At 44.5% G+C, this 24,654-nt stretch overlaps 1 long non-coding RNA gene across 1 annotated transcript; it reads left to right on the top strand.

Moving 5' to 3' along the window:
* Positions 1 to 5,819: 5,819 nt before the first annotated feature.
* Positions 5,820 to 14,231, top strand: LOC129381419 (uncharacterized). Its single transcript, XR_008609608.2, has 3 exons — positions 5,820 to 5,940; positions 10,857 to 10,927; positions 14,045 to 14,231. It is a non-coding gene; the product is annotated as an uncharacterized lncRNA (long non-coding RNA).
* Positions 14,232 to 24,654: the final 10,423 nt, after the last annotated feature.

Here is a 24,654-nt window from a genome sequence, read left to right as displayed (position 1 = left end):
GTTTGGTGTGCCGCGACCCCAAAGTGTCCAGCAGATTGCGATCGGACCCTTCGTTCCCCCTTCGTGCGTGGCTTAGCCGTGTCCGAAGGAAATATTATTAGGGCAGTTAGGGCGATTAGGACGGTGCCAGGGCCTTTAAGGCCCTTCAGTGCGGTCTCGGCACGTTATTGGCTTAGATTTTGCATACACTCCGAGTGACCCATCCGAGAAAATTCTGCGTTCGCATTTTCTTCTCCCCTTCTTCAATTCCGTTTTTTTTCTGACGTGCTTGCTTTTACTCGTAACTCCCACCTTCGTATTTGTTTGTACGGCTCACGTATGCATTCTTACATTTTAGGTCCTTCAAAATCTCATAGTCATTGGAATCTAAACAAAATAGAAGGCTATGAGAACACCCATCTTCTCCTTCACTACCGTAACTCTCCAAATACCTTGGCGCACTGATGGAGGCTTATAAGCTCTTTCTATCGACCGAAAGACTTTCCGCTGTTTCTATGTAGCAAACTAGGATAAAACTGAAAACCAAGCTAGAATACTTTCTCCTTTTGTTGCTGGCAATTCTTTGGCTTACACCCTAGGCGCGGGCTATAAGGGGCTAAAAATGGTTAACGGAAACCTCCTGCTCTTGTTTCGTGACAAACAAGAGCATTGCAATGCGCTCACAGTGTGCTGACACACTGTGCACTGATACACCCCATTGCATGAAGTGATCTGCGATGGTGACCACGCAGCATAACCAGGACCATGTGCAAAATGAAAAAGAAGAAAAAAGGTCGTCGCACTCAATGTCAAAGAGAATACCCTGCTTGAGTAAGCCCAGAAAAGGTGCTCAGTTTTTCACTACACAGCTTTTGCTGATAGGATTCACAGGAGGGGGTGGAGGCGGGGTTGGGGGTGCCGCACAGGTCAGCTTCAGCTCCCCAACCCCTGCGCAGCTAGCCATCTGCGGCAATAGTTAGATCTTCACTCACTACGATTGACCTGGGCGACTCCGGGACCATCAGGCTACATCGCCTCCCATCACCAGGTGACGCCAAGACACGCACGAACAGCCTGCAAGCCCGGGCCTTCAGCGCCTGCCAGAAGACAAGGGACACAATTTTCGAACCATTGGTGCCGAATAACCAGCATAGTTCACTTGATCGCCCCCCCCCCCAAAAGAAAGAGCTAACAGTGAAGAAAAATGGTAGAAAAAAAACCTTGAATTCTACCCTGGCACTTAGCACACTTTCCTATCATTAGGGTTACTACGGCCTTGCGGATAATCTTTTGCAATGTGAAAGGGCTAAATAAAACCTCGATGACCTTACTAAACTATTACTTGAACATGACCCTAAGGTATTTTTGAGTCGAGGAGAGGCATTTAAACTCTGACCAATCAAATTTCCGGTGACTGGCCATCTTCTGAAGATACCGTGACGACGGCATTGCCTCATTGGCTGGTGTGGCAATAGTTGTGCAGACAAGTCTGTCATAATCCAAAAATTAAAACACCCCTCGAGTCAGTGTCTGTACGAGTAATTCTAAATTATAGATTGGTTACAATTCATTCTCTTTACCTTCGATCTATTTGCGTGTTAATAAAAATAGGAATTATGGCTGGCGAGTGAATGCTGGTGCGGGATGCTCAACAATTTGCAGCGAGACTCCCGGTGCGATGCCGAGGGTAAGCACATGCAAAAGTTCTTGTAACCTCCGGCAAGGGGTCAATAAAGAGGAGGCCGTCTATTGTAATGTATCACAAAATTATTATTGTTCTATTGATTATGCGCTTGGCCCGTCTGGGCTTATTCCTTACTTGGAAAGGAATGTTATACAAACTTTTTAGGCAATGGCCACTTCACAGTAGCGTCTACTTTAATGCAGCAACACGCATCTCCTCGACATATTCCTATGCTGATGCTAGCTTCAGTCAATTAGTCGTATCTGAAGAAATCAACATGTCTAATTCGTTATTAGATAAGCAAACTTAGCGTAGACGGCGCAATAGCATACTTCAGCACTTTTATTGCTGACGCCATGAAATACATGCAAGAGTGTAGAAATGAGGATTGCGAAGAGACGAGAAAAACAAATCAAAACATGGCGCACACTTCGCCGATATCCTAACACGTCAGATTTTATCGAATTGAAGAAGATTAGTCAATTAAGTCGTTAAGGGATAAGAAAAGAGCAGATTGGGTGAGGGAACAAACGCGCGTTAATGACATCTTAGTTGAAATCAAGAAAAAGAAATGGGCATGGGCAGGACATGTAATGAGGAGGGAAGATAACCGATGGTCATTAAGGGTTACCGACTGGATTCCGAGGGAAGGGAAGCGTAGCAGGGGGCGACAGAAAGTTAGATGGGCAGATGAGATTAGGAAGTTTGGAGGATCAACATGGCCACAATTAGTACATGACCGGGGTAGTTGGAGGAGTATGGGAGAGGCCTTTGCCCTGCAGTGGGCGTAATCAGGCTGATGATGATGATGATGAGTCAATTGCATGGCCGACGCTAGGGCACACTGGAGAACAAACTGGGGCAGTTTCTCTCTGGCATAAAGTCCTGCACACAAGAGATGCAAGTGTGATATGGGCTAATAAGCTTACAATGACACGAAACTCATCCGCAGACCCTCGTGAATGACTGAGCCTTGACCACAAATATACCCTTGGTGAACAGTTCGAGCATGTGTGTAGACCTATGCCGAAAAGTAAACCATTTTTATCGTTTCTTTAAGACTTGTTACAGCTTCTCTAATCTTCGAAGAAAACGTGCGCTGCCTCCGGCACGTTCATTTCGCCGCGTTTTCAATGGCTTACTTGTGCATTATTCAACTAACGCTTTTAATCAGTCGTCCGTGCACCATGCAATTTAATCAGGGTGATAGAGAGAGAGAAAACTTTATTCAAAGTCCTGGCTTGGGTCAAGGCACACGGGCGGCTAGCCCGAACGGAGCCTTCCTTCCTAAGCGGGCGGCCGGACCTTGAGTATTGGCGGTGGCGTCGGCCAGCCGTATTAGCCAGATTTGATCCTTCGGGCATTCGCCGCACAGCATGTCAAAGATTGTTTCCTTATTTCATCATTTTATCTATAAACTCACTTCACTGGTGCTGAGTGTGAAACATAATTTACGACTATGGCGTCATCGCTTCCAAGGACTGCAACCTCACTTGAGTGTCTATGGCTTGGCACGTGTTCTTCATTCGTAGCGTAGGACATGGATAAACACTGAAACATGACAAACGCGTCTCGCATGTCCAGGAGCAGTAGTATAAGTCCAAGCACAGGCCAAGTAGGCATTCACGAAGCCTAAGCCACATCGAAGGACAGTTCTGGGTGAAGCCATGCAATTGTGGTATTTTTGTTTTTAAACTGAAGCTTTTTAGTTGAGCCATCCCGGAATTTGTTGTTGATTGTGGCTGCTGCTGTGTTACCGAATCAGTGCGTGCTTCACATCGCTTCGCACGCATGCGCAGTGCCGTTCCCATAACGCCACAAGCACAAGGATGAACCGAGAAAAAAGAAGTCAACCTTACACCTGTCATTGGAGTCTTATAATTCACCCTGTACACATATGTCCTTACACAATGCCGACATGTGCACTGGATGGGCATAATTTACTTTTCCTTTACTTATCCTTAACCGCGAGTAGGCACAACATTGTAGACTGCTTCTGATGAAGATTTGCTACCACCTAGAAAACAAATCGTTAGCGAAGATAACTTTTGATGATATGTAGTGTTTATTGGCGCAAGGGCCAAGTGTGGCCAAAGGAAGATAACATTTATGGACATCGCCGCGTACGCGCGTGCGCGGCCCAAAATACTTTCAACTTTAAGTTACAGCTGTGCGGAGGGATTATGCTTAAATTTTTAATATAGTAAATTTAGCGGCAAAGCATGAATCTCAATAAAGCGCCCCCATTTGAGGCACACAACGTTGGAAAAAAAGGAAAACCTAATTTGAGTTCACGTACTTCAGAGAACGCGTGCTTTGTATGAAAGGTAAGCTCTCCGTGGAAAGACATATTATTCGAAAAAGAGGGGTAAGGCGCCATTGAGGTAGTAACAACAAAGTTTACTAGAAAAAAATTAAATTATGGGGTTTTACGTGCCAAAACCACTTTCTGATTATGAGGCACGCCGTAGGGGGGGGGACTCCGGAAATTTCGACCACCAGGGGTTCTTAAACGTGCACCTAAATCTAAGTACACGGCTGTCTTCGCATTTCGCCAAGTTTACTGGAAGCACCACGTTATCTAGAGGTGTATCTTGTTATTTTTGCTTTCTTGCCATGAATCAACGCGAATATAGAGGACCTTGCTATACGACCCGTGTATGCTCGTCCTCTGAGCGGACTCCAAAATATGTCTCACCAAAGAGGGAATTTACTGAGGCAATCGTTTAGCTCTTACCGCAAAACGGCGTCATTGAACAATGCTCCCTAAATGTACCTGTGGATTCACTTCGTGAGGATGTCGTACAGAATTCCCGCGTGTAGTCAACTTCGATGTTCTATCAGCTCTAGTTGCCGCAACAAATTCCTTCTCTTGTCCGCTATAGGCATAACGTATTTTGAATTTTTCCTTCCTACCGCGGCTGCGTCTGTCAAGCATTAAACTTATACCGCTACATACCTGTCAGAAATGTGGTCCCGTCTGCATGGTTAAGACATCAAGATTTTCCCTTCCCGTTCAGGATTGTTCCTCTGATCATATGGAGAGATTATGATTGTCTAGTAGAATAATGTGGGGACGCAAACAGATGAGAAATGACCATTCTTTGCGCAGGACTTTTGCAATTCACGCAGCATTGCCTCGTGGATGAGGATGCAAATTGACGGCATGGCGTGTCGTACTAGAAGAAGGAAATTCTAGCAGCCATAACCCATATTACTTTCTTGAGCGAAAACGGTGACCACTGTAACGGGGTGCCAGCTGGTCACATGTGCAGCAGAAACTACAGGGTGGTTGTTGTATATGAAATATTTTATTAAATTCGAGTAACGTCACTTGTCGGTTCGGAGCACCTATCGTTTACGTTCGGTAAAGTATGGCTGTGGTATCTGAGCCGTAGGACTGCAAGCGGCCTCGGGGCGCTTACGCTTATGTTCCTCGAACATGGTTAGGTGGAAAAGACTTTTGGGATGAGGCATTTTCGCAAAAACCGTCCTGTAGCATTACGTGATGGCTCTATGTACAACCCAAAACTTACTGAAGCGAGCAGGAGCGATCCTATGCTAACAGAGAGCACTCACGTCACTTATACGTGCCTTGGATGTCTAAAGTCAGTCGTCGCTCGAATAGTTAGACGCCCAGGGATAAAGCCAATGTTGACTTCACATATGTTGTCTTCAAATTTACCGACGTAATTTGGCCTAAAATACAGGGGAAAAGATTTTCTAAAAACGTCGTATTGGCTTTGGCTCATTCTATGTAACCATTATTTGCGCCACGACTGCAAATATTTCCCGGGGAAGCCTTAGCACTTCTCCTCATAGAAAGAAACATTATTAAACACACGTTAGGGCCTGCAGTTTTTGGCTGGGCTAGGGCTTTAGTGAAATTTGGTTTGATGATTCGGTGTCAATTCAGCACGGGTCACTGAGGCGCTTCTTTTAGTGTTCGAATATTAGCACTTTATCGTCGACGCATAGTGGCGCACTATATCGTCTCTTTTTTTTTCCAGATGGGTTTTACGATTTCATACGAGTTGCCCAAATGCCCGACATTTTACTGGTTCTTTCATCCTTGGCACAGACTGCGCATGCGTGATCATTCAGCAACGTTCTGTCTCAGAAAGACGCTAGTGCTCCGGAGCGTCGTCCCCAGGCATGAGTGAACAAAGAAGCGGTGGGCACACGCCTCCCGCGTTTCCCTTCATCGAAGAAGCAACCCCGGGTACAAGCTGTGAAGGCGGCGAGGGAGCCTCAGGCACTTGCGACGATTACCTTGCGTGAGTATTCCCGCTTGTGAAAGTTTCGTTGGATATTGTCAGCCGCAGAAACAACCTGGAATACACTTATTTTCACATTGAAGTGGGCGTTTTTGAGGACGACTGAGGTTCAGCGTGGCTGCGGCTGTTTATGACCACGATAAAGAGAAGTGCCTCCTGTATTTCGATCACAGTATATCTATAACTATTTATATATAAATTACGCCCCACTTGGGGTCTGTTACATTTCGAAGTGAATTTACAGTGCTTGCATGTACAGCGCATGACATTATTTTAGGAATTGATTTCTTGCGTGAGTGGGGGGCAGCTTTGGATTGTGGAAGTGGCTCGATTTCTCTTCGCCGCGACGTGCGAACTTCAATGACAGATGACACCAGTGATGCCGCCGACGTTCTCTCCGTGTCGCAAGATGTGTTCGCCCCCTCAGACGACAATGTTTGTACCTGTCAATATTTCTCGCACTCGTACAGGTTGTTGTTGTGGTTTAGCCGAACCTGATTATAACAATGCGCTCAAGAGAAATGCGATAGTCCCTCGCGCCCTCGTTGTCACCATTGATGGTTGTGCTTGTTTGTGGACAGTGAACGTTTCAACCCAATTGATAAAATTGCCGCTAGGACTTAAACTGGCAAGTTTTGTCGTACAAGCCATTGTCAGCGTCGTACTGGTCAAAATGTCAACTGCCGAAAAGAAATCTCACCCCGATTCCAACCCTGATAATTCTTACTTTCAGCGCATGATTAACAAGTGGCTGTCTTCTAGTGAGCAGTGTCTGCTTGAAGGAGCGGTTGCTCGCTACGCGACAGTGTTTGATTTTGCTCAAGGCCAACGAGCGTCCCATACACCACCGGCGTCTCGTATGCAACACCGCTTCCATACAGGGCAAGCGACGCCAATTCGTCAGAAGCCCTATCGCGTTTCACCTTCAGAGAGAAAAGTCCACCTTCAGGGAGAAAAGCCATTGCCGAGCAGGTCGAAGAAATGTTACAGAAAGGAATGATCCAGGAATCATGTAGCCCTTGGGCTGCTCCTGTGATCCTAGTCAAGAAAGCAAGCTCATAGATATTCTGTGCGGACTATCGCCGCCTAAACACTGTCACACAAAAAGGCGTGTACCCCCTACCACGAATAGACGACGCCATCGACTGCCTCCACTCCGCGTCGTACTTCTCTTCTGTTGATTTACGTTCAGGATGTTGGCACATTCCCATGCACCCCTCCGACAAGAAGACAGCCTTCGTGACACCTGACGGTCTCTTTGAGTTAAACATTATGCCCTTTGGCTTATGCAAAGCTCCAGCGACATTCGAGTGATTTATGAATACCGTGCTTCGTGTACTCAAAAGAGAAATTTGCATGTGCTATTTAGACGTCGTCATTATCTACGGCGGAACATTTCACGAGAACATTCAGCTCCTGTGGGTCGTTCTTGACTGTAACCAGCAATCTGGCCCTATTTTAAACTCGAAGAAATGTCATTTCGGTGAGCGTCAAGCCCTCGTACTAGGCTTTCGGGTCGACAAAGACGGCATACGACCAGACCCTGAAAATATAGCAGTGGTTCGCGACTTCCAACAGCCACACACGTTGAAAGATCTGCGAAGCTTTTTGGTCCTTTGGTCATATTTCCGGCGCTTTATCAAGATTTTCGCACAGCTTCCCTCTCCTCTCACGTCACTCCTTCGCAAAGACACTCCATACTTGTGGAGTACTGACTGGGAGTCGGCGTTTCAACAGCTGAAATTTTTGTTAACTTCTGGACCGTTTCTGCGGCACTTTGATGCGGAGGTGTCAACTTTGCTGCATACCGACGCCAGCAGTGTGGGTGTTGGCGCTGTGCTTGTTCAGCTCTGCGGTGGCCGTGAGCATTTGATTGCCTACGCTCGTCGGACACTTACAAAAGTGGGGACAAACTACACCATTACTCAACTCGAGTGTCTAGCAGTCGTCTTCGCCATTCAGGAGTTCCGTCCGTATCTGCATGTTCGCGCATTCAGGATAGTGACTGACCATTATTCACTCTGTTGACTCGTTGGGCTGCGTGACCCGTCAGGCCGGTTGGCCCGCTGGGCTTTGCGCCTTCAAGAGTACAGCTTTACCGTTAACTACAAGAGCGGACGCTGTCACACGGATGCTGACTGCCTGTCCCGTCTCCCTTTGCCGCACACTAAAGCTGAGGATGATGACTTTGATGACTACCCAGTTTCCATCTCTTCCGACTTTCCAGACCTTGAGACCCCTACGGGCAGCTGCACATCAGCCAGCAGGAACAACACCGTTTACTTTTAGTGATGGTTTGGTGCGCAAAAAAGAATTACTTGGCTTATGGGGCTCCATTGCTTCAAGTTGTGCCCGAAAACCTGCGCCCTGCTGTCCTTCCTTCCATGCATGACGATATATCACGTCCGGAGACCTTGGCTTTGCGCGCACACTGCACCGACTTCGACAGATTTTTCTGGCCGAAGCTCTGGAAAACAACGAAACAGTATGTCGTCAGCTGTACTGTTTGCCACCACCACAAGCAAACGACGACGGCTCCAGCAAGCTATTTGTAACCAGTTAGGCCACCAACGTTACTCTTTGAAAAAGTCGCCATCGAATTGCTTGACCCGCTCTGAAAGACTTCATCTGGCTACCGCTGGATTACAGTATGCGTAGATTACCTTACTCGCTACACGGAAACGGCGGCACTCCCATCTGCCACTGCAACAGATGTCTCTTCATTTTTTGTTGCATCGCGTCAAACTCCCTCACGGCGCTCCTCGGGTTGTCATCACTGACCGTGGAAGGCAATTCACCGCCGACGTCGTTGAAGAACTTTTACGGCTTTGAGGTTCTGCATATCGTCATTCCACTCCTTACCGCCCGCAAACAAATGGCCTCACGGAGCGGTCGAATTGAACCCTTACCAACGTGTTATCAATGTATGTCGCTGCTCACCACAAGAACTGGGACGCCGTTTTACCTTTTGTAACATACATGTACAATAGTGCCAAGCACGAAGTTACTCTATATGCACCGTTCTTTTTGCTGTACGCACCCGCTCCCCAGAGCTTTCTGGACACTATTCTACCTTGATCGTGCCAAGAAGGTCCTTCCATCGCCAAAACTCTGTGTCGTGCTGAGGAAGCACGACGACTGGTGCATCGTAGGACGTTGTCCTCACAAGGCAACATCAAGATTCGCTATGATGCGCGGCGTATCACAGTCAGCTTTACTCCCGGCGATTATGTTTGGTTGTGGACACCCGTTCGCAAAAAGGCATTGTACCGCAAGTTTCTCGCCACTTACACCGGAGCATTCGGTATACTCAGCCGCTTGAGTGATGTGAACTATATCGCCACCAAAGTGACTGCAAGTAGTCGGCGTTCACGTGCGACGTAATTTGTTCACGTGGCCAGACTCAAGCAGTACCATCACAGGTCCCTTTAACTCGCTCAGCGAGCTTCGTCCGATCCCTGGGAAAATGTCGCAGCACTGCGCGACTAAACCAGAAAAGTAGGGTGCGCGCACCTGATCTCGGGGTACTCTGGGCTTCGCCTGTCGCTTCCTGCTGGACCTCTTTGCACCCTGTAAATAAACATCAACCGTAACAATATATATGTGTGTGTATATATATATATATATATATATATATATATATATATATATATATATATATATATATATATATATATATATATATATATATATATTTAGCTTGCCTTTGATCACGGCATCGCACATTTGTAGCAGTAGCCCATTGGCTGGGATGTTGAGCTGCTTAGTTCGACATCACGGGTAATATTCCAGGCGCAGTGGCATTTCACCAGTCATTGTGAAACGCAAGAAGGCGCCGTAAGTTCGATTTACGTGCGCATTACCGAAACCCAGGTGGTGAAATTAAGTTCCGTGATCCGTCCAAGTGTTCGTCATAGCGAGATCAGGCTTTTGAAACGCGAAACACAAGGATAAAATCAAATAAAACAGTACGTCACACTTCCATTGGCGGTCGAGTGAGCACACTCCAGGAGCCTAACGAAATATCACACAGATAGTACTATTTGCTAAACACGCAAGAGATGCGTGACCAAGTGAGAGCACTACTGAACGTTTTGCTGTTACTTGTTTTTCAGGAAATATAAAAGGTGTGCTTGAAGAAAAACGTCATATATCTTTGGAGTGAACGCCGTGTTCATTTTTACGGCTTGTTAGGGTAAATCGGAAAGCACTGCCGGGACGCTGCGACGGCCACGTCATTTTGGCGCGACTGCGAACGGCCGCGTCGGCACAGCGTGCGAACGTAATCCTGAAATGGCGAGAACAGTTGCCGACTGCAAATCTTAAGATGCGTGGTCGCACGCTGGCACAGCTGCTGCGGACGTGGCTGCGCGACTGATTCGGCCGACTGGCGCGGCCCTTGTACGAGAGCTATTATAATGCAGCCAAACCTAACATAACCTTGCGTTACCCAAAGCATAATTTTAAGCTCTCGTCCACCATTTCCGCATGCCACTCATGGTGCGGCCATCCTGTGACAATGTGTATGACTAGCACTTTCCAGTTGACTCGCATGACGTCGCAGAGCTATACGCACGTAGCCTAAAATGGGCGCCTTGGAGGAGATGGCACTACATAATTACATCGTAATCTTGCAACTTAGCATCTTCCTAACTTGGTTCTAGCATCATTTCTTGTTTTCTTATATTTCATGCTTCATGTCATGATTTAAGAATGTACGCGATTTAAGAGTGCGCCGTTCACCTATGCCAGCCAGAAAGTTATACTTTTAATAAAATTATACATTACAGCTTTTACCTTAATTAACAAAGAATACTTCCCTTGTTTCAAATTCTGTTTGGCAAAAACACTTTTCAGCTATATTATGCCGTAACTAGGAGCACCGAGCCAAGGACAATATGTATGTCTCATTCCAGGTATATTGACGAGTACATCAATGACGCGTTGAAGGCCTTGAACCGCCAGATCGATGCCACTGATGTCAATGGTACGTACTGCATGGCCTTTGACCATCGATACTACTCGCGGACATGCTTAACAAATCCAAGAGGAGGCAGCATTTCCATCGATCATGATGGTGGTGCATATATTCGTCATACCGACTCCATACTAGCGTCACTATGTCTGTCGCTGCTTGTGCAGTCATCGTGATATTCATGCAGATGAATTGAGATCCAACCGAGACAACACTACGCATATTCCACGCGCCTCAAGTTTCGAATGAATTCATTTTCAGCGCAATGAATTCATTCGTAAATGCAATGAACGCTTCTCGATATGTCTTGGATGTTATGTTGAAATGGGGTCAGAGTAACGAGCTTACCTATACGTAGCAAGCAAACCCCATGTTTTAACTTTCACGCTAAATGCTCGCTAGAGGATCTTGTCATTGAAGGGCCTCTTACCGGGCGCCATTGCAAATTTCAATTATACGCTGGAAATTGCCAATGCGCCGTCAAGGGAGAGTTTCGGTAATACAATTATTCAAGTGCATTCGTTATGGGAGAGCACGGATGACACCGAGCTGTCGTGCTACTGTGCCGTCAGCAGGCTAGTGTTACTCTTTCCAGACAGTCTCCCTCTCTGCCTCGAATGTCGTCCTCAAGCGGCGTTGCTTCCTTGCCTTCTCCGCAAAGGGCCTACGTCATGTTAACGTGACGAACCCCTGCTCTCTTTATTCCGATACATTTGGTCGTACGACACATCTGTCTGTGGCCATTCCGTCATTGGATCATCAACTAAATTCCCGTGCAGTAGTCGGTGTCGTTGCAAGCAGTTCGCATTGCACCGATACATTTGTTAGCGGGACCTTGACCGGCTCCCTCAAAGCGCGGCTCCTTCCAGATGAAAAAAAAAATTATGGGGTTTTACGTGCGAAAACCACTTTTTGATTATGAGGCACGCCGTAGTGGAGGACTCCGGAAATTTGAACCACCTGGGGTTCTTTAACGTGAACGGGTGTTTTCGCATTTCGCCCCCAGCGGAATGCGGCCGCCGTGGCCGGGATTCGATCCCGCGACCTCGTGCTCAGCACCTTCTAGATGAAGGGCACGTGGCCTACGGTTGAAAATTGCAACTGTTTCCTGCCACGCACCTGCTTATACGTTTCATACGCGGTGGCCACCGCTTCATTTACGAGCCGTGCGTTTGTATTTACAACAGCCAAACCTGGTGAGAGGACCTTTAAGACAGCTCTCTGTTTATCTTAAGAAAAAATAGCCACACCTTATTAGTATTCTGGAAAACACGCGGCCGTTATGTTTACCGGAGTGTGGCGAGATTGCTGCTGTTACTTTGTCCAACGACACTGCCCTGTCAACTTGCAATTCTGCGTCTTTCCCATCTTATCCTGCAGATTCCCGCAACACGACCATCACATATGCGCATTGGGTGGCCTATTTTAATCAGTGTGAAAGGTCTAGAAGGCGCGCAGTGGACCCCAGCCATTTTTGTTCATAATTTGTTGCCAAACATGCATTCCTAACTGTAAATGCACTCCTAGGAACTTCAGCTACAGACGTAGGTAAATATATGCATAGGACAGCCAGGGTCTTGAAGAATAGCTCACTATCGGTTGAAGCTGGCATTTATCTTATCATTCAAGCTTGAATGGAGTTTTTACACTTGTTCTGTCACCTTTTCTTCGTCCACGACCCGATCAGGCTGTCTACTGCTAACAATGAATAGGTGATGTGCAGAACCTGTAGGTGCACTTTTGCACACAACCCGCTGACATATACGAGTTAGTGGATATCGGGGTACAATAGTAATGAAAGTGTCAACATGCGGGCTGGTGACATCATTCGGCAGTCATCCATTCGCTGCCCCACCCAAGCTTTCGAAACAATTTTCGTTTTAATAGGAAGCTTCGGCTCGGGGGACATTTTAGATTTTCATGCTCAACATGTTAAATGCAAAAATGCTTTGAGTAAGTGCTCTTAGACTGATATGAACGATGTTCGCTGCATTTGAGAATGTTCTAGTGACTGCAGTCAGGAAATTACACATTTAGGGCGTCGATGGTATGCCAAGATTACCGGAAATCGGCAAGTTCCCCGAAATTTGAAACACTACCTATGGAATCTAGTAACTCTAATTTTAAAACAAGTATGGCAGTCCTGTGAACCGCATGACATACAATATCTAAAGCGGCCGAGTTTGATTTATGAATTTACAATTTACAGAAATGACACATGTTTCCGGGCGTTTTTCAAAAGTCCTAACTACAACATTGTGGTAAAGTTCAAATCGCTGCTTATAATTTTTCTCGATTTACGGGTATTAGTCAATGTACTTTCCAGAATTATATCGTTCTTATTGCTCTATTACAGAGTTGCAAGCTTGATATTACTTTTTTTTACAAATTTTGGTGCATTTAATACTTTTTATATAGACACTCACAGTCTCAACAATAGGTTAGTTTGTGGCAGTTACAACATTGCATCATTTGTTTTTCACATTCGGTGGCCTGCATCAAATCTGGTGCAAGGGTGACCGAGAAAAACAATATCTATGCCCCAACGTACTTAGACAGAAACCTCCGCGCTTAAGTTTCCTTTTGCGCGTTGCTAACTAAGCAGCTTTGCAATAACGAGAACGCGTCCTTCCTGGTAAAAGCAAGTTTGACGTGTGCCAAAGCCTGTTTATTGAATTTAACATACGTTTTTTTGCGACCTTAATGAAGCATGGAACACACCGCTTCCTTGAAATTGAAAACATAGGTTTGACCTTTGTAGCGCACTAATGGAATATGACCTATCGTCTTTCGCTTAGAAAATGGTCGTGTTCTAATCTGCTGTATTGTTTGCAGCGTAATAATTTTTAGAAAAATCAACATTCCATTACTTTCAACGTGATTGTCCCTTACGTCAATGTGCACTGCAATGAGCAATGTGCAATGTTACGTCAATGTCCCTTACGTGCACTGAGCTCCGAATTCCAGAAAGAAAAAGTGCACTGCACACGCCAACACAGCAGCCAGTCTTCCCTATCCCTAAAGCCTAAATAAAACGTTTTGCATGCCACCATTTATTTTTCATGCTCTTTGAATAACCTCTGCACAGCGACGAGTAAACACCTCTGCTGTTTTGTTTGAGCGGTGCAGATGCCACTGACAGCGGAAGCACCAACTACGCACCTGTGGTGTCCACCGCTAGTGCCGATCACGCCTGGCCCAGAACGAGCCACGCTGGGATCGAGAAAATATCGCCTACTACGAAAGACAGCGCGAGGTGAGCCACCATTTCGAAATATTTCTTGACATAAAGCAACCCAGCCATTGGGCGAACTGCGACGGCGACCGGGCCTCTCACTCCCGATTTTATGCCACATAGAAAATAGAAAAATAGGTATTTACTGTAAAAGCAAAAGAAAACGTCTACTTCAAAGACGTGTGAAGAGGTTTTAAGGACGCGGGAAGAGGTGTCAAAAACGCGTGAATACACTTAAAGGACGCATGAAGACGGCTCATTTCTCTATACCATAGGGTACGCTGATGTGGTGTATGAAGGGACAGTGCCGCAGCAGCCTTGCCCACTAAGAATGTGCCCAACGTTGGGCAACAAACCCCTTCGGTGGGTTCAGCCCAGCGTTACACCGCCATCCAACAAAACGTCATCAACTTCTAGGTTTGAGGCATTTAAAGATACTGTCACTCCAGGCGATCCGTTGCGAAACCACCGCTTCCAAGAAGGGCGCTGAACACGATTCCTAGTATAACGGTGCCACCGTTTCACTTCGAGCCGTATAACCCACAGTAACCCTGCGTCATATTTATTTATTTATTTATTTATTTATTCGTTAATTTATTTATTTATTTATTTATTTATTTATTTATTTATTTATTTATTTATTTATTTATTTATGGTACCCTCAAGGCCCGAAGGCCTTACAGAGGGGAGTGGGAAAACGGGAAGTATAACAATAAAGTACAGAAAATAAACAATGCAGTGTGTTAGTAAATACTAATCATACAATACTATGTAATATCTTGCCCAATATTTGTAAGTACGACAGACAATGTAAACAAAGTAGCATCTTGATAATTCCTGTTAGTACAATGTTAACCAGTGTCGTCCTTAGTCGCTTGTAAGTGCGGCAAGTAAATGAAATAACATGTTAATAATTCCTAATTATACAATGTTAGCTAAAGCCTTACGAAACAGTTTGTTGTCGACAATAGATACAATTTCACAGGGAAGGTGGTTCCACTGCCGTGATGATCTGGGAAAGAAAGATTGACTCAAAGTGTTAGTGTTGCCTGTTTGAAGTCCGACCTTATGGCGATGATCGATGCGGCTCGATATAATGAGGCTGAGAAATGAAGTTACTGTGAAGGGAGGAATGGTAATAAAATTTGTGAAACAGTGTCAAACGTGCTATTGTTCTACGAGATGCAAGCGATGGAAGAGATAGATTGTCCTTCATTGATGTTACCCTAGCGGTACGGTTATAATTTGAAAATATGAATCGGACTGAGTTATTTTGCCCAAGCTCGAGTGAAGAAATAAGGTTTTCGTGGTATGGGTCCCACACAGCTGCCGCGTATTCTAATTTAGGACGCACTAATGACTGGTACAGTAGTATTTTAAGGATGACGGTGCTTTGGAAAACTTGTGGCGTAAGTAACCGAGCATGCTATTAGCTTTACTTAACATTTACTCAGAGTGAATGTTCCAGGTTAGTTTTGCTGTTATATGAACTCCTAAGTATTTGTATGAGTTAACGGGTTCTAGAGGAATTTTATTTAGATAGTAAGTAGGAAGAGTACTGGTGTTCCTCTGCACACGCATAACTTTACATTTATTAATATTAAGTTCCATAAGCCAAGTGTTACACCAATCAATCACATAGTGCAAGTCAGACTGAAGAGCATTCGTGTCGTCGTTAGTAATTATTTAACGATATATCACGCAATCTTCAGCAAACAAGTGAATGTGAGATGTCAATGAAGAAGGTAGGTCTTTAATATAGATCAGGAAAAGTAGGGGCCCTAGTACTGATCCCTGAGGCACACCAGAACGAACCTCAGTCAATGATGAATCATAATTATTCGCAGTAACAAATTAATAACGGTAAGTAAGAAAACACTCAATCCATTTCAGCAGCTTACTGTCAAGGTTTAAAAGACTCAGCTTGAATAGGAGCAGTTTGTGGCAAACCTTGTCGAATGCTTTGCTAAAGTTTAAAAATACACAGTCGGCACAGGAAGCGCGGTCTAAAATACAGTGTAATCTATGAGTGAAAGATATTAGTTGGGTTTCACATGAGAATGTTTTGCGAAAACCATGTTGAGCAGAGGTGAAAAATGTGTTAGAGTCAAGAAAGTTAACGAGATTAGTAAATATAACATGTTCAAGAAGTTTGCAACAGGTGCTGGTAACCGAAATCGGGTGGTAATTCAGGGATGAGCTTTTGTTACCAGACTTATGCAACAGAACCACCTTCCCTATTTTCCATTGAGCAGGCAGAGTACAAGTGTTTATTGATTGCTGGAAAATATTAGCAAGTATTACAGAAGAGTATGTGTTAGTGTTTTTCAAAAATTTGCTATTAATGGTATCATAACCGGGAGCTGAGTTTAAAGGACAATGATCAATCAGCCTAGCAATACCTGCAAAGTCAAGAGCTATGGGTTGCATAATGAGATAGTTGTAGTGTTCTGTGTGTGGTAGATCAATGTTCGATGAAGTGGAAAAATTATTTGCAAATGATTCACAGAGAATGTTTGCGCAAGCTTCACTTGGAATAACTTCACCAGACTCATCTTTCAAGGTGATCGAGCTATTAGAAGACGGCTTAATGACGCGCCAAAACTTTCGGATATCTGTCGTAAGCATGTCAGGTAATCTATGGGATAAGTAATTGCCTTTAGCAATTTTTAGTGCAGTTAAGTACAGATGATTGGCAACGTTATAGGTTTTCAAAGTTGTTTTACTTGCAGATGATTTAGCTAAGCGATAGACGTTTTTTTCTGTTAGGAATGAACGTTTCAGTTAATAGGCGTACTTGGTCTACAAATATATCCCAATTTGACTGGACCGCACGGTTCTCAAAATAAATGAAAAACGTTGGAATAAATGACGATAGTTCATTGTTAATGGCTTCAAAGTTGGCTTTCTTGTAATCGCGTATTACTTTCTTAACTTTTATCCTTTTGGGATAGCAGACTTTTAAACCGAATGTCAGTAAGGTATGGTCGCTAATACCAGGTAGGCATGTTATAGAGGAAGCAAGTTCTGGTCGATTAGTTAGGAGTAAATCAAGCGTGTTAGCGGTTCTGATTGATGATCTGATAGGCTGAGTCGCAAGTTGGGAAAATGAAGATAGGGAACACAGTTCACAGAAATCTTCAGCCAGAACGGAAAAAGGCTTTATGGTGGGTGGATGCGTATTCCATATCAAATTTGGAAAATTAAAATCGCCGAGTAAGAATAACGGTGTTGTAGGAAAACGGGAAAGAATTAGAATAATGGCATCGTGTAGCTGTTCAGTGAAAGTGGCAGATGACGAGGGTGAGCGGTAGCAAACGCCGAGGATTATCTTTGTGTGACCGAGAGTTAGGCAAGCCCACGTGGTTTCAAGTTCAGTGTTAATATCTATATGAAATGATGGAATATCTTTAGAAATTGCGAGAAGGACGCCGCCTCCTCGACGTGCAGATCGGTTACAGCGGTAGACAGTGAAATTGCCGGCGCCACAGAAAGTATCATAATCGCACACATGTGCAGGAAGCAAAGTTTCTGTCAAGGCAATAATTTTTGCATCGCACGTGTCGATTGCCGAAGATAAAGAATCAAATTTATTCACAAGACTTCTTATATTTATAAACAGAATAAGCAAGTAAGGTAAAGCTTTTTGTGATGTTAGGCCACTACCCCTTACGCTTCCCTATTGTAACACACGTAGTAGAACCGAAGGATTCTGAAATGTGCCAGATGCACTTTGCGCTCTTTCACAGACGCTATCGGTAGACGCGTCGTAAATATAACATTTATTGTTCAGAAACAATTTATTGTAGCGGAGTTTAAAGTTGGGGGAACCGGGGTGACTGGTACCGAACTCGATTAACTTTTTGCGAGCAACGCGAGTGGGAACCGAGAAGTCTTCTATAATAGTACGGTTATTTTGTTTGAATTGATCACGCAGAGCGAACACTTTCTCCCGGGTTTTCGAATGTGAAAACTTTGCAACTATGGGGCGACACTTGTTAGGATCGAAAGGGCCGAGGCGATGTGCGCGATAGAGGGCGTCATCTGGAAATGTATCGAAGAATGGTTTAATCGTTTATATAAACTTGGTCTCGGTTTCTTGCCATGATTCTTTTGTGTCAGGGATACCGCGAAATATTAGGTTATCACGGCGCGATCTGTCTTCAATGTCAACGAGGCGTAAGTCAAGCGCTTCGAAGCGATAGGTCGTACTGCTTACCTTGTCATTTACTTCTGAGATTTCTTTGGTCACTTGGTCGACTTTTTTAAATTTTTCTTCAAGTAAATCTGAGTGATTTTGGAGACTAGTAATTTTTGTTCCAATGTTTGTCTGACCATTTTTGACTGACTTTACGTCAGCAGCTAGTTCGGATTCAGCCAAAAGGACCCTGTGAACTAAGTTAGCTGTCTTATATTAGACACGCAGCACAAATGTATTCTACAATATGTACACACTAATATTGCAGAGGAATGTAAGGAGACTTCTACACAATTTAGATGATGTCAAACAACCTATTTAGAAACTTAGCGCAAAAGTGCTGCGAACCGCTGGGGTTGCTTAGTGGCTATGGTGTTCGGCTGCTAAACACAAGATCGCGGGATTAAATTCCTACCACGGCGGCTGCATTTTGATGCGGGCGAAATGAGAAAACACCCATGGTGCTCAGATTTAGGTGCACGTTAACGAGCCCCTGGTAGACCAAATTATTCCCGAGTTCCCCACTACGGCGTGCCTCATAATCAAATCGTGGCTTTGGCACGGAAAACCCCATAACTTATCTATTCTTAAAAGCTCTGTGTGTTAACACACGTAATATGTACACACACTTTCCTAGGCAATGTCATTTTTAAGAGAGACAACAATGGCCTCACCTCGTCGGGTGGTGTGGCTATAATCGTAAATAAAGAAAATCCCTGCCATCAATTACAACTCTGAACGACATTTGAAACTGTTGCCGTCCGAACACTGCTGCTCGGCAGGCTGGTAAAAATCGCTCCCATTTGCATACTTCCTAACCACCAAATTCATGAAACAGTTTCAGAGCCTTATGGGTGAATTTCCCGAAACCCACATAGTATTTGCAGATGAAAATGCACATAGCCCTCTTTGGGGAGATTCTCGCTGTAATTTTTTCTCCTGTGGGTGCCTCTTTATTGATAACGAGCCGAAATTCTTCAGCTTGAGATAAAGCATTTTCCTCTAAAGACATCAGCATAGCATCATACTCATTCATGCCCTACCTAGATTGAAACGTCCTAAATAACTCGTGAGGAGTCTCCACCGGAAACTGATCAGACTATGTACGCGATAATAAAACACATTCACGCTAATACGCAAATTCCTCTATCGCCAGTTGTGAACACCATGTGGGCAACATCAATTTCCATAGCACTGAAAGAGGCTATTTATTTCTCCATCTTGAAACAGGGCTAGGATACATCTTCTATGGCAAGTTAGTGGACTATGGCGTCATGAAACTGCTCGTTTAATCTATTACAAAAGATGATTAATCGTGGGCTATTACTTTCTTGAACGAAACATACTACTTGACGTTGATGAACGATGCTTTAAAGACAGCCGATCCACAACTGACCACCTCGTGCGGATTGTGTCTTACATGCGTAAAACTTTTGCGTAAAAACAGTTCTTTCCAGCATTGTTTCTTGATATCAAAAACGCTTGAAGCCCCACCTGACCCTATGGAAGTTTGCGACATCTCTCGGAACCATTTCCGAGACAACATGCATTCGAGACAACATGCTTAATGTAGTAGAAAGTTATTTATCGAACCTAACGTACCTTATTAGTGCTGGCAAAATTTGGTCCAGGTCGTTCATCGAGAATACCGGGTTACCAGGGTGGAGGCGACTTATTCGTATCATAGTTATAATGAAAAATGAATTGAACACGTTTATTTATTCCACAACGTATGCTTTAATCCATTTATGTTGATGACGCCGATTGGATTTAACTCGTGTGACCTTGCATTCTACGAAAGACAAGTTTAAATTGGCTTGACCATAGCGTCGACATCAGCACAGAATTGATTTAAGCCACATTTCTTGAGAAGTTCATCCTTCCCTTTTTCAAGAAATAGACGCGTCGTTCCGGTCTCATATATTGAGGTGCATGAGCAACACTTACCTGCGAATAAAGCGCACTAAATTTTAAGGCAGCATTTTAGGCACGAAGTTAACCTTTATTCTACGCCTGAGAAAGAGACAGGATAAATGATAGGCATGGAGGTTACCCAACAATGAGCCCGATCGGCTACCCTGCACTTGTGGAAGGGAAAAGGGGGGGGGGGGAGGGGTTGCAAGATTAAGAGAAGAGAAAATCTACTGTGAATATGTCCGACGCCGCAACAGTTCTCTGCTCTATATCACAGTTGGGCACTCAGTCCTGATGTACCTTAAAAAGAAATGTAAAAAAAAAGAAAGAATATTCTTAAAATTCTGTCGCAAACAGCGTGAGGTAGTGAGAGGAAGTCACCTAAACTGTATAATTGGAACACGCCTAGATTGTGGGGCCATAGCGTATCAATCGGCTACTTATAGTGCCTGGATGATGTGGAATATGTTCATCACCTAGGCCTCCGGCTGACACGCCGTAAGTGCTCTGAGACCGATACATTGGAAGTAGCGCGTTTACCAAACAAAATTTTGGTTTCTGGGAACTTGCGCTTAATAAAATATAATTTCAACCATATTTCATCGATGAAAGCATCTCATACTAATAATTTTTAATTTGCAGCAGTTCTCACGACGCCTGGCGTTACCAGATAAACACGCAGCGCAGGCCGATAACCGACCAGACTTACAACCTCGACGGTACGTAGGTGATGGTCATTCGCCTTTACAACAAATACTGAAGAGATTCCCTATGTCTACCGTGGCAGTTGTGCATTTATTGCGCATGAAGACGCGCTTCACTAAAGCCACCAAGTCGGTTTCCGCAGGAGGCGCCTTATCACTCTACTTAGTAGGCAATTTGTGCAGATGCGTGGAAATTCATACACAACCTTTGTTTGAATGCATTTATTCTCACATCAGTCAAGTGCAAAGGCACGCTCCCAGGTGTTCGAGGCAGAAGCCCAGCCTGTACATTTTACGCAGCCATCAATTCAGTAGCAATTAAAATCGGCGCTTCACCATTGATCTCAATTTTTATTTGTCAAGCAGAATCTGTGTGTTCGTCGTGCTGGCACCATAATTTTTCTCTTAAACCTGTTGAACTTTGTTGACAAAGATATTGCTTAGATACAACCGAGGTTGCTTGGTGGCATTGCAGCGTCAAGGGGTAAAATAGTGGTTGCGGTGGCTGCATTTTGATCGCGGCGAAATGGCAACGCTCCTAAAGCCTTGCATAAGTAGCAATGTTTGTTTTTGGAACTGTTTAATAAAGTGTATAATCGCATGATGAGTTGCACTAGGCTGTGCATGTAGTTGTTACTTAAGACTTAACGAAAAAAAATCCTGCAAAATAGTCGTAATAATTGGATGGAATGTTGGAACGGCAGACGCGGACGAAGACAACTGTGCATTATTGTATAACGCTATTTTTTATCCGCGATTCTATCACAGTATTGGTTCCACTCGGTAACGCCCATTGAGTACTTCTGCAGAACGCAATACCTACCGTGTAGAAATTCGTGTCAAATCGTTGCAGCGTCATGCTGTTGCCACCATATGATTGCCTTCAACGTGGTGGTCTTGAGGCTATCGTCACACACTCAACTACTCGACTTTCGCCAACATGTAAGGTTCCGCACAACCCCAAACACTCCTGCGTGGCCAAGTCACGTGACTTCATGCAGTGCGTGGTATTTCGACAATTTCTTCTGCAGATAAAAGATTAATTAAAAATCGGAGGCTACTCTGGATCCGTCCCCGACATGACCAGGTGTCCGAAGCTAAGCATAATTTCTTGAAGAAAGAATTGTCCTGCACACGCGTATACTACAGATGTACGGGAAAACTATGCGGGTTTCCGAGAATGCAAGCTTTGGAGTTTACAATAAAAATTTATTTTTTAACAGCATGTCGGATGAGGACAAATCTTTTTTGGCCTGGCGGATGACAATTTTCCATTTCATGAATCTTTCCCTGCCTTTCGAGGTAAACACATATGTTATAAGGCGGATCTTGTGCGAGTGAAATGGAAGGCAAAAGATGGAGAGTGTACGTTCGGGTATGCCTAAGCCACAGCCTTTAACCTTCCGAAAAACTTTCCCATTTAGTGAGATAAACTGAATATATTCGGCCAATACGAGTGCAATAAATTACTATAGAACCATGCGGCTTTCTCATGTTTAAATGTTTCAATAACAGCAGAACGCTAGTATGTAGCCATTGGTACTTACATGCATGGTCAATCTTGTTTGACAAGCCAAAGCGATGGTTGACTCCTAGTAGCCTATCGAGGAGATAAGGCTTTATCCAAACACCAGAAGCTAGCAAACAAAGATCAGGCTTTGTAAGATCAACCATGCTCTAGACTTGGCATCAAAGACCAAGGAATAAAACAATGAAGAACTCCCAATACGCGTACTTGTCTTTTTCGTAGTGTCACGTTGTGCTTTCCAGCTTTTGTTGCTTGCTTGTAGAGAAGCATTCCAGACGGAAGCAGTGCTGTTACGATTCATTAGCATCAAGACTCTACGAAAACTTATTCTTGCCCTCGCGGATCCAGCACCTCTTATTCCAGGGTACACACGCAACGAACAAACCGGAAGCACTGGTTTGGCACTCCAGGTCTGCAGCAGAAGTGGCGGCGGCAACGATGCAGTGGCCACTACAAGCCACGTGGGCACGGAGGAAGCACCGCTATTTCCGGAAAATGATGCTAGGTGAGATAAACATCTGCAGAATTCCGTTCAATAGAACAACTCATTGAGACGACACCGAACGCCGACTACGGCTGTTAAGCTTGCACTGACGAACATGTGCGACGGATTGAAGTTCTGATGCCTGAAGCTCCAAGTATCAGCTATTTTCACAATACGGTGCTGGCTTTAACAGGAAGCTTTATCTGGGGATCTGCTACCTAGGGCCTAAATGCGAGAGAAGAAACCGTCTTGCTCTGCAACCACGGCAACAACATTGGTAAACATTGTGGCATTTAAAAAAAATATCATAATATTGAAATTAAAAGAATTTCATTTTCGATTTGTTAAGAAAATTGAAACTCAAGTATAAAATTACAACCTAATCAAGCTTTAAAAAATCTGATGATTATCAAAACTGCGTTAATATAACATCTAACGTGCCCAAGGTTGATTTATTACACAGCACTCTAAAATAAACTATTTTATGAGTAGATACTTCGGAAATGCTCGCATCAATGACAACTATCTTACGTGTCTATCTTAGGATTGGCGATTTCAGAATTTTTTCGTGTTGAAAACCAAGACCAAATTTTTGATTCAGACGATTCTTGGAATTTAACTGTGTCAATCAAATGCAATATATTTCAACTCAATTCACACGGAAGATAATAAACAACATTGCTCCTTTTCCTTCGTGGGTTCTCATTAATAATTTTCCCACGAAGTTATAACTTATTAATGACATAAGCCAGTCTAGACGCCGGCCAAGCTGACATGATTTACAATGTAAACCAGAAGAGTTGAGCAGCAGCATAAAATTCCATTAGACATGTGAACAACAATAGCTATAAATATAGGTATACAAATAGCCCATTAGCCGCACAATAGTGAACAATGTTCACCTAGAGCTTAGCGCAGATATTTCAAAAGGGCAACAGACACTAAAGCATACATACAACGGGCGCGCGTGTACCTGTTCCGAGCAACACTTATGTGCGCCTAAAGGATAATGCAGGCAAACGTCTCTCTTTGAAAGGGGACTAATCCTCATGAGTTCCGCCCCCTTGTCGAAACGTTGGCTTCAGCTACAATCTTACCTACATTTGTTTACCATCGCAGGCCGCACTGTTCATGTGCGTATCTTTCTTGCATTTTAGAATCCCTGACGCCACCGGCGCTGAGCCATGGAGTACGCAGTACTACGCGGCTCGTGGCACTACAGTCTACGGTAGGTGTGGGAAGATTTTCAGCCGCTGGTATACAACGCCTAACCTTGCACGTGACTCAGCAATCTGTTTGCAGTCGTATACGACACATTTCTAGAGCATCGCCGCTGGCTCACAGGTGCATGGCTCTGCACCTGTCAATCTGTGCTCTACATTCTGCATAGTTTCTTATACAAGAAATGGAACTGTTGCCTCGTGAATTTAGGTTCATGGTTGAGATGATATAGCCCCGACAACCTGCGAGTCCATCCCGTGGAACTGACACCTGTACACCAGCGGACCAGCCGCCGTCTTCGAGGCGACTCGCCTGAATTCGGCCCTCTTCTCTTCGTGCCAAGAGAAACTCCCACAACGGACGCCGCCACAATGACTACCCAGGTAACACCGGCACAGCTAGTCGTAAGCCAACCTCGCAAGCCGCCAACATTCCATGGTGACTCGTTCGAAGAC

The sequence above is a fragment of the Dermacentor andersoni genome, chromosome 11, assembly GCF_023375885.2.
Source record: "Dermacentor andersoni chromosome 11, qqDerAnde1_hic_scaffold, whole genome shotgun sequence".
In the NCBI taxonomy this organism is placed as follows: domain Eukaryota; kingdom Metazoa; phylum Arthropoda; class Arachnida; order Ixodida; family Ixodidae; genus Dermacentor; species Dermacentor andersoni.
The sequence above is the reverse complement of the archived record's forward strand: the minus strand, read 5'-3'. Positions and strand labels throughout refer to the sequence as shown.